A 10,135-nucleotide genomic window follows, 5' to 3' on the forward strand; every position below is an offset into this window, starting at 1 on the left:
GGTTAGCCAGCCTGCTTTGCAAAGAAGTTTGCTCTTCCCTCTCTTCGCTGAGGTGGAGCCCGTCTTCCTGCCTAGGCAATCCTTTCTTCTTGAGAAGACCATTCCATTGTCAAAGGAAATCCAAACCCTTTCTCTCCGACACCATCTAGCGGAAGCCATTCCTTTGATTTCCACGATTCGACGGAATCATTACTATTGAATCCATCGGGAGGGGCGCCAAGTGGGTCAGTCACTAAGGAGGAGGGGAGTGGTTCCCTAATAGATAGTTACATTAGTGCTTTCGGAGCCGCCCGCCCCACTTCACTGCCATACGGCCTCGCGTTCTATGGTGGAGTACCGGGTTTCGCGGGGGAACAGCTTGCGGCTAAGGTACAAGACCGGGTGTTCTTCTTCCCCTACCTCCTGTGACAGTACGGCCCCCAGTCCCACCTCCGAGGCATCCGTCTGTAGGATAAAGGGTTTTGAAAAATCTGGTTGAACTAGTACCGGCTTCCCGTGTTAATTGTTCGCTCAGGGCGCGAAAGGCCTTTTCGCAGCCTTCCGTCCAGCGTACTTTCTGGGTTGTGAACTGCGCGTCAACTCCGTCAGTGGGGCAGCGTGTGTGGCGAAGTTAGGCACAAACCGCCGATAGTACCCAGCCAGCCCCAAGAACTGCCGGACCTGCCGCTTGGTTGTGGGCGTAGGGTACGTCCTTAATGCTTCCACCTTGTCTACGAGGGGACGGATCTTTCCTCTTGCCAACCGTGTAGCCCAGGTAAGTTACCTCCTTCTGGCCCAGGTGACATTTCGCCGGGTTCGCGGTGAGGCCGGCTTCGCCTAATGCCCGTAGAACTGCGGTCAGGTGTTGCAGATGTTCCTCCCAAGTGCTACTGTAGATGGACAATGTCATCGATGTACGCTGGCGGCGTATTCATTGTGTGCATTCAGCACCTGGTTTCATGAGTCGCTGGAAGGTAGCCGCGGGCCGTGCAATCCGAACGGCATCATAGTAAATTGGTAGAGTCCGAACGGCGTTGGAAATGCTGTCTTTTCTCGTGAGGCCGGTGTCAACGGGATCTGCCAATATCCCTTCGTCAATGTCCAGGGTGGAGTTGAACTTGGCTTTTCCTAGCCGCTCCAGCAGCTTCGTCCACCCGGGGCATGGGATAGGCGTCAAAACGTGAAATTGCGTTTACCTTGCGGAAGTCAATGCAAAACCTGACTGTCCCGTCTGGCTTGGGGACCAACACTATGGGGCTCCGCCATTCACCTCCGCGACTCTTTCCACCACCCCTAAGGCTAGCATCAGCCCGAGCTCCTCCTTCACTGTCTCCCACATCTTCCTGGGGAGCGGGCGGTGTGTGTCCCGCACTTTGTGCCCCTGGAACAGTAGCAATGTGGTGGTTTGCTAACGTGGTTCGTCGGGTCACGTCGGACAAAACCACGGGGGAACGCCGCCACCAGTCGTTCTAACCTGGTCCCGCTGGGGTGGGGTAAGCTCGTGGCCTATGTCCACCATCCCGGCTGTCTCGGGTCTCTCCCACCAGCGGCCCCAACTCCGGTTCTGGCGGGTATGGGGCTATCAGCAGGCCCTCTCGGTCCCTTCAGGCCTTAAAGGAGGTTCACGTGGTAGACCTGGGTATCCCTCCTTCGCTCCGGACAAACCGTACCTCATAGTCGATCCGGCCCAATCCGCCTGACCACTTCAAAGGGGCCCTGCCACTTGGCCAGCAGCTTGGACTCTGAGGAAGGAAGCAGCAAGAGGACCCGATCCCCCGGCCCGAAAGTTCGCACCTTGGCCCCCTTGTTATACTGAGCCTCCTGAGTCTGCTGGGCTCTAACCAGATTTTCGCGGGCCAAGGTCCCCAGCTCCCTGGAGGCGTTCCCGCAGATGGAGGATATACTGTACCGACCCTCGAACATGGGTCTCCTGCTCTTCCCAGGTTTCCCTTAGGAGATCAAGGATACCCCTAGGCTTCCTCCGTAGAGGAGCTCAAAGGGGGGAGAACCCCGTGGATGCCTGGGGTACCCTCTCGCACCGCGAAGAGGAGTGCGGGGAGTTTTATCCCAGTGCCGTGGGTCATCCTCTACAAAACTTTCTCAGCATGGCCTTCAAAGTGCCGTTTGAATCGCTCGACCAAGCCATCCGTCTGGGGGTGGTAGGACGGAGGTCTTTAGTGCCCGGATGTTCAGCAGCCTGCACAGCTCTGCCATCAATCTAGAGGTCACATTCGTTCCTTGGTCTGTTAGTATTTCCCTCGGGATACCTACCCGGAGCGAAGATCTGCAATAGTTCGTTAGCAATGACCGGTGCTGTGGTGGACCTCAGTGGCACCGCTTCGGGATAGCGTGTGGCATAATCGACCACCACCATGATGTACTTATGACCTGTGCCGCTCTTCTCCAGGGGTCCCACGAGATCCAGGCCTATCCGGTCAAAAGGCGTCCCCACCAACGGCAAGGGTACGAGGGGGGCCCTTGGTACACCTTTTGGACCGGCTCTCTGGCATTCTGGGCAGGAGGCGCAATAATCTCGTACCTCCGCATTTATGCCCGGCCAAAAGAACCTCTGGGCCACCCTTTGCAACGTCTTCTCCCTGCCTAGGTGTCCGGCCCACGGCACCGAATGTGCCAGACGGAGCAAGTCCCGTCGGAACCGCCGCGGGACCAACAGCTGGCGTAGCTCTTCCTTTGTCTGTGGTTCTGGTACCACCCGATAGAGTAAGTCCGATGGATCTCAAATCGGGGCCCTTGTGGCTGGCGGTGGGGCGGGTCTTCCTCCCCTGGTGGGCTAGTCGCCTGTTCCCAAGCCCGGCTGAGAGTGGTATCCCCTCGTTGCTCCTCGAGGAAGTCGGTGTCCACCTCTAGCCAGCCCGGGTCCTCTGTTGTCGGCACTTTGGTGGGGACTTGGCTCCTTACCCCTCTCCCGGAGCTCCCCGAGGGCCCCTCTAGGGGGTCCTCGGCCGTTGGCTGGCCTAAAAATCCCGGTCGTCTAGCCCGTTTCCCAGTTCTCCTCCCTGGCGGCGTAGCCCCTTCCCTCAAGAGGTTTGTGAAGCCCGGCCAGTCACGCCCTAAGACCACGGGGTAAGCCAACTTAGGAGCCACCCCCACTAGACACCGCGCCCGGTGTTGGGCCGCCTCTAGCTGTACCCAGACAGTGGGGTAAGGCTTCACATCCTCGTGGATGCACTGTAGCCGGATGGGGGCCCCGGCGGGGCCGGTGGGCTTAATCAGCCCCTCCCGAATAACCATCTGGCTACACCCGGAGTCAACTAAGGCCCAGGCAGACGTCCCATCCACCTTCACCGGCAGAACAATTTTCCCCGGCTCCCAAGCCCGGGCCCGGTGACCCGCCGTCAACACCTGCCCATAATTGCAATCCATGTACGGGCACTCCCTCCTGAAGTGCCCTACCTGACCGCACTCGTAGCAGCGGTCCCGTCTCCCTTCCTCGATAGGGTTGTGGTGGGGGCTGCCCGGCCTTGCTGGTGCCTCCTCCGGTCGTCGCGGGATATCTCCTCGGGGTGTCGCCCTAGGGCCCCGGGTTACTGGTATTCCGGGGGGCTGGACATGCCGCCGAGGGTCTCCCCCATCCCCCTTACGTGGCCCCCGGGCCTGCCCTGGGCTCCGTCCACCGGGCTCTCCCCCCTGGGGGTTGGTCTTCAATGCCCCATCTGCTGCCTGGTAGTCCTCCATCAGGGAAATCGCGTCCGCGAGGGTCTTGGGGCGGTGTCGCTGCACCCATTCCTTCCCTCCCGGAGGCAGGGCTTGCAGGAACTGCTCTAAGGCTACCATCTAGGCCATTTGAACGCCCGTCCGCCCTTCCGGCTCCAGCCACCTCCAACAGAGATCCCGGATTCGCTGGGCCACGGCCCGTGGCCTGGCCCCTGGCGTGTATCGTTCCCGGCGGAGTCGCTGGCGGTAGGTCTCCAGGCTGATGCCAACTTCGTCCAAGATGGCGGCCTTGACCTTCATGTAGTCCAGTGTGTCTTGGGGGTCCAAGTTCCGGTACGCCGCTTGAGCGGGGCCCGTCAGGTAGGGTGCCAGTATCGTGGCCCAATGAGTGAGGGGCCACTGTACGGCGGTCGCGACTCGTTCAAAGGTCATGAGGAAGGCCTCGGGGTCATCCCCCGGCCCCATCTTAGCTAGGCGCACGGGTAATCCCCCGAGACCCTCGCCGGGGTTGCCCCTGACGGCCCCTAGAGGCGTACTCGGTGCCGGGCCGATTAGTGCCGCCATCTGTTGAACCAGCCGCTCCTGGTTCGCCTGTTGCTGGGTTGTCAGCTCCCGGATCAGCTGCTGCTGCTGTTCCTGTCGCTGTGCGGCTTGTGCCTGCTGCTGGGCCGCCAGCTGCTGGAGCAGCTGGGTTTGCTGCTGCTGCTGTTGCGCCATCTGCTGCTGCTGATTCTCCAGCAGCCACTTCAAAAGTTTCTCGGGGTCCATATTGGGTCCTGTGGCCTTATCTCAGGCCCGTTCAAGTCCCTGGTCAGGTGCTAGTTGTGACGGGTCTGACACCCCAGCACCCCCTTGTGGCAGGGGCGGGCTGGGGGCCTAGCGCCGCGCCACTCACTTGTCCTTCGGTCTGCCCCTGGCAGCCGGCGTATTACGGCCTAGCGGCCGGAGTCCACAAACGCCCCCTTCGGGGCGGGGTAGCGTGGCCTAGCGGCCGGAGTCCACAAACGCCCCCTTCGGGGCGGGGTAGCGCGGCCTAGCGGCCGGAGTCCACAAACGCCCCCTTCGGGGCGGGGTAGCACGGCCATAGTGGCCGGAGTCCACAAACGCCTCCGTCGGGGCGGGGTAGCGCGGCCTAGCGGCCGGAGTCCACAAACACCCCCGTCGGGGTGGGGTAGCACGGCCTAGCGGCCAGAGTCCATAACCGCCCCCTTCGAGGCGGAGTATTAAGGGGTGGGGTAGGGGGAGTCGGGCCCGCCCTCTCCACCGAGCCCCGACCCAGGGCCCTGATTGTGGCAAGCTCTCCTTGCCACCCGCTCGGCGGGGATCTGCCCGCAACACGCCGAGCGGTACTGCAGCTTTAAGGCTGTCAGTCTCTACAATCCCCTGGGTCACTTCCTACCCTGTCTAGCCGGACGTCGGCGTTGTGGGAGCGGTTCCCCCGTAGGTCCCCTCCGGCCGGCGTCCCTCCCCGGGGTCTCCGGTACGGCCTCTGCTCGGCTGACGTCCCAGTCCAGGCTCACTGGCTCTCCTCCCGCAGGAGCTGACGGTCTGCGTCCTTCTCCCCCGGTGGTCAGCCCAGACTGAGCAGACCTGCAGGCTTTTATACCGGTCTGCCAGTTGGAGCATGCCCAGCAGAGCTTCCTGGGCGTGGCTTCCTCTGCTAGCAAAGAAGGGTTAACCCCTGCTGTACCAGTGCGGGGCTGTCCCGCCCCGTCACAGGGAGATGGGATTTTTTTGTTTGTTTTTATTTTGTATTTTTGGGGGGTGGGGTGGGGCGGTTGGTAATATTTGAGGTCATGTGTATATCCACAACTGCATGAGTTACATAGACTTCTCCCCACCTGGCCTACGTTCTATGTATCTTCGTTCATAAGATCAAGACAAGGCACTAGGTGTCGTGCTGCACCCGGCACACAGGGGCCCCAATCCTGATTTTTCCCCCCCAAGCCTACTGTAATCTAAATGCTACATAATAACCCTTAGCTTCTCATTGTTGCCATCCTCGCTATTGGAAAATCCCCCAAATCATGACAGTGGCTTACAAATCAGGAGGATTCTTTTTTAAAAAAATGTAATGTGGGTTCTCTTTCTTTCCCTTCTGGTTTTCTGAACCAGGGAAGCTAGAAACTTACCTTTCTAGTGTGGCCAGAGCCCCAGAGAGCAGCAGCCCCTGGCGCCTGGGGCTGGCAGGCAGCGGGGCTCCTCACTTTATTTTCACCCACCAAGTATCAAGTGTGAACTCCTCAGGCACTAGAACAGCCTTAACATGGAGTCACAGACAGACCCCTTGGGCACCCTGACTCTATCTTGCCACCCAGGGGTAGTAGAAGCTGCTATAACACGCAAGCTCTGTATGTCCTTTAGGGCTAACCCTAGCCAAACAGCCGGGATCCCTTGCTGATGCTTAGAAGGTGTGCCGGCTCCCTGAAGTCCAAGCAGCATTGTGAGGAGGGGGGAACAACAGTTTCTTCCTGACAGGGATTTTTATTCCATTCCCCCAGAGCTCAAGCTGATGGGGGCAAGTGTTTGTGCAGGGCTCTTCCTCCTCGTAGGTGTGTGAGGAGGAGCAATCAACCAAGTCTTTTGTCCACGGATGATCCACAGTGGCTTGTCTGATGTCTCAGTCAGGGCCTTCTCTTGTTGGAAAGGAGATGACGCCTCTTCTGGTAAACTACCATTTCACACTTGGTAATACTTCTCTCCTGACTGGTGGCGTGGCGGCAGCAAGGGGGTTTACAGCTTTAGTGCCAACGCTTATATATCACCTTACAACATGGGCTACGGCTATTATAGGTGAGAATAATGCATGCAGCAACTCACGAGCTTGTCATAAACTCTAAACACGTTTTTATAAAGCTAATGCCTGTTTTAACAACACTAACAAACAGGTGAGCAAGACTAGTTTCCAGCCATGCGTTTGTCACTTTTCAGTAAGGCCTAGGGGCCTTGGCATGAGCTGGCACCTGGTCTGCCAGTGTCAGAAGAGGATCTGCCCTCTCTTATCCCCAGGTGTCTGTACTGGGAGCAGTACTGTTCAACTTATTCATAAATGATCTGGGGAAAGGGCTAAACAGTGAGGTGGCAAAATTTGCAGAAGATACAAAATTGCTCAAGAGAGTTAAGTCCCAGGCAGACTGCCAAGAGCCACAAAGAGATCTCACAAAACTGGGTGACGGGACAACCGAATGGCAGATGAACGTCGGTGCTCATAAGTGCAAAGTAATGCACATTGGCAAACATAATCCCAACTATCCCTATAAAAATGATGGGGTCAAAATTAGCTGTTACCACGCGAGAAAGAGATCTGGAAGTCGTGGATAGTTCTCTGAAAACATCCACTCAATGTGCAGCGGAGCATTGGGAATCATTAAGAAAGGGACAGGTAATAAGACAGAAACTATCATATCGCCTCAATATCAATCCATGGTACGCCCACATCTTGAATACTGCATGCTGATGCGGTCGCCCCAATCTCAAAAAAGATATATGGGAATGTGAAAGATTCAGAAACGGACAACAAAGATGATGAGGGGATATGGACCAGCTTCCATCTAAGAAGAGATTCATAAGATTGGGACTTTTCATCTTGGAAAAGAGACGACTAAAGGGGGATACGAGGGAGGTCTATAAAACTATGACCGGCGTGGAGCAAGTAAATAAGGAAGAGTTATTTACTCCTTCTCATAACACATGAACTAGGGGTCACCAAATCAAATTAATAGGCAGCAGCTTTAAAACAAACAAAAGGAAGTATTTCTTCACGCACCACACAGTCAACCTGTGGAACTCTTTGCCAGAGGATGTCGTGAAGGCCAAGACTATAACAGGGTTCAAAAAAGCACTAGATAAATTCATGGAGGATAGGTCCATCTATGGCGCTTTGCCAACGGTATCCCTAGCTAGGTATCCCTGTTTGCCAGAAGCGGGGCATGGACGACAGGGGATGGAGCACTTGATGATTCCCTGTTCTGTTCATTCCCTCTGGGGCACCTGGCATTGGCCGCTGTCAGCAGACAGGATACTGGGCTAGGTCTTTAACTTGGACGGGTAGCTGGGAAGACGGTAAATCAGACAGAACCCGTTCGACAAACCTCTTCATTTCCTTGTTATTGCCTGACTCCTTTAATTCATTTCCTTTTCCTTATTTCCCAGCAGACCGACTAGCCACCAGATTTGGGTGCTAGCAGAGGGACCTGATGAGCTCCTTCTTTTCGGCAGCGTTGAACTTGCCAGGGCACAGTCAGATTCTGGATGCTCATCTGAATGTAACGCCTAGCGCTCACCTTTATTTCTGTTTCTTAGCTCTTTTGGGCGACCGATCTTTGGTCTGACCCGTAGGATCCCTGCATTAGGAGAGATGGCTAATTAATGAGCCCACAAACCTTGGAAATCAAATGAAACCTGAAGTCCGTAGAAGACCTCGAAAGGCCCTTGGGGGGTGGAGTGCGAGCTGAGGAAGCGTTCCCTGCACAGCTTACCTCTCCATTCTCATTTTCCTGTCCTGAGCGCAAAAGCCAGGAAGCAGCTCCGGGTAGGGAGGGGATACCATATGTGTGCAGTGGTTAGACAGGAAACAGCGAGGAACTGGACTCGTATGGAGTGAAACTGTAAGCATCTTCTGTATGCCTGATGACTGCAGGTTTGAGAGAGTTATGTGGGAAGTGGAGGCTTTCGGTGGGCTTTCAGAGGAAATGTAATGGAAAGGCAGCCGAAAGTGGAATCCCAGGTTTTTAAACAATCCTCCACTAACACACCAAACAGCTCAGGTCTAGTTACTCATTGAAAATTAGAATAAAGTTACAGCAAGATTTCATCATAAATGAAGTCAAACCCTAAAGATTTCAGAACACAACTGCTATAAGGAGCCACGAGGGAAGCAATACAAAGTCAACCTTGCCTCAGAGAAAGGCAGTTAAACAATTTCTCTTTTTTAAAGCAGCGTAATCTCCCCAAACGGAAGGGCACTGTTCCCGGAGAAGGGTCCTGGAGAGGGTTTTCCTCGTTGGTGCGGGCCATCCATCTCCCCGAAAGGCGGGAGCTAGGTCGACGGAAGAATTCTTCCGACCAAGGCGCGGATTGACGTAGCCGCGCCGATTTACATTCCCCGTGCAGCCCAGGCCCGAGGGTCTGTGCGTGCTGAACAGTTAAGTCAAAACAGCTCCGTCCGTCAGAGGTGTGCAAAAGGGAAAACCCGCTCCTGGGTGACACGGCCACGCCGCCCTAACCCGCAGCGTAGCTAAAGGGCATTCGGGGAGGCGGTGGGTGGGCCTCAAGCGACGGAAAGCCCTCCTCCAGCACGGGGTTGTGACAGCCTAGTCTCCGTAGCACAGACAGGGTGGCCACCAAGAATCAGGAACAGACAGCGAAAGCCAAAGCGGCCCCAGGGCAGGGGGCGAGGCTGCCTGTTGGACGAGGAGACCAGGTGGGACAGGCGTTTTGGACAGGCCGTCCTCCCGTCAAAGGAGGAAGAGCCTGAGAAGAAGGGCCGGGCAAGAAGCTACAAGCAGGGAAAGAAGCAGTGCAGGTAAGCAGCTCCCCTTAGAGCCAAAGAAGGCCCCCCAAAACAACCTAGAGAGCAGATCAGCTGCAAAAGACCAGGGAAAGCCAAGAACACAGAGAGCCTTATATAACCCAAGTAAAGTTTCAGAGCTGAGCTTTGCTTACAAGGAAGAACGTGTGACAAAGATGCCCAGAAGTACAGGACTTGTGGAAAAGAGCACTCCGAAAAACCCAGAATAACAACTGCTTTCCTGAGAGTCTGCTTTGCAGGACACTAAGCCTAAACAGCCCACTGTTAGTTTTCTGTTGTTCAAACCAATCCCCAGGGGAGAGCGCGAACGCAGTCCCCCACTACCACAAATTATGCAGTCAAGTTTTCCACATTTGGGGAAATCGCAAGGATCAGCACACCCACAGTGCAATAGATGAGCCTCACTCTGGGAAAACCACCTTCGTGATCATAGTATTTCTCCTGCCAGGTAAGTATGAGTTCCTGCTGCCCGGCCGCCGCCCGCCCTCGCTCGCCCCGCACTTATAACACACGGGGCGGACCGCCGCGCCCCTCCCCGCCCCCCCCCACCGCCGGCCTCGCCCACATCGGCCCCCACTGCCGACAGCTGCCCCGACGCGGCCCCCGGAGACCGTCCCTTCCCCACGCCGAGCTCCCGGTGCCAAAGTCGGGCCCTGCCTGGCAGCCTGCGTCCGCTCCCACAATGCTCTGCTCGCACACAGATCTGCATACCCGCTCACGCGGCTCCGCCCCTCCGCTCGGGCCCCTCCCCCTGCCCGCCTGGGCCGCCGCTCTTGCGTGCTCAGCTCTTTGAGCTCAGATGGGGTGTAGTGCTCAGATCGAGTGCGACAGACCTTAACTTTGCCATGGGAGGGGCCGGAGAAAAAAAAAAGCCGGCGGCAGAGCCAAAAAAAAAAGCCAGAGGCTCCGCCCCCCCCGGCGGCAGTGGCACAGCCCCGTCTCCACCCAACT

The 10,135-nt window shown here is 56.7% G+C and overlaps 1 non-coding gene across 1 annotated transcript; it reads right to left on the reverse strand.

The window, feature by feature from the left end:
- Positions 1–9,476: 9,476 nt before the first annotated feature.
- Positions 9,477–9,640, reverse strand: LOC123358116. Its single transcript, XR_006575642.1, has one exon. It is a non-coding gene; the product is annotated as a U1 spliceosomal RNA (small nuclear RNA).
- Between the last annotated feature and the right edge of the window lie 495 nt (positions 9,641–10,135).

This window comes from Mauremys mutica, unplaced genomic scaffold (genome assembly GCF_020497125.1).
Source record: "Mauremys mutica isolate MM-2020 ecotype Southern unplaced genomic scaffold, ASM2049712v1 001448F_np12_obj, whole genome shotgun sequence".
NCBI classification, from domain to species: domain Eukaryota; kingdom Metazoa; phylum Chordata; order Testudines; family Geoemydidae; genus Mauremys; species Mauremys mutica.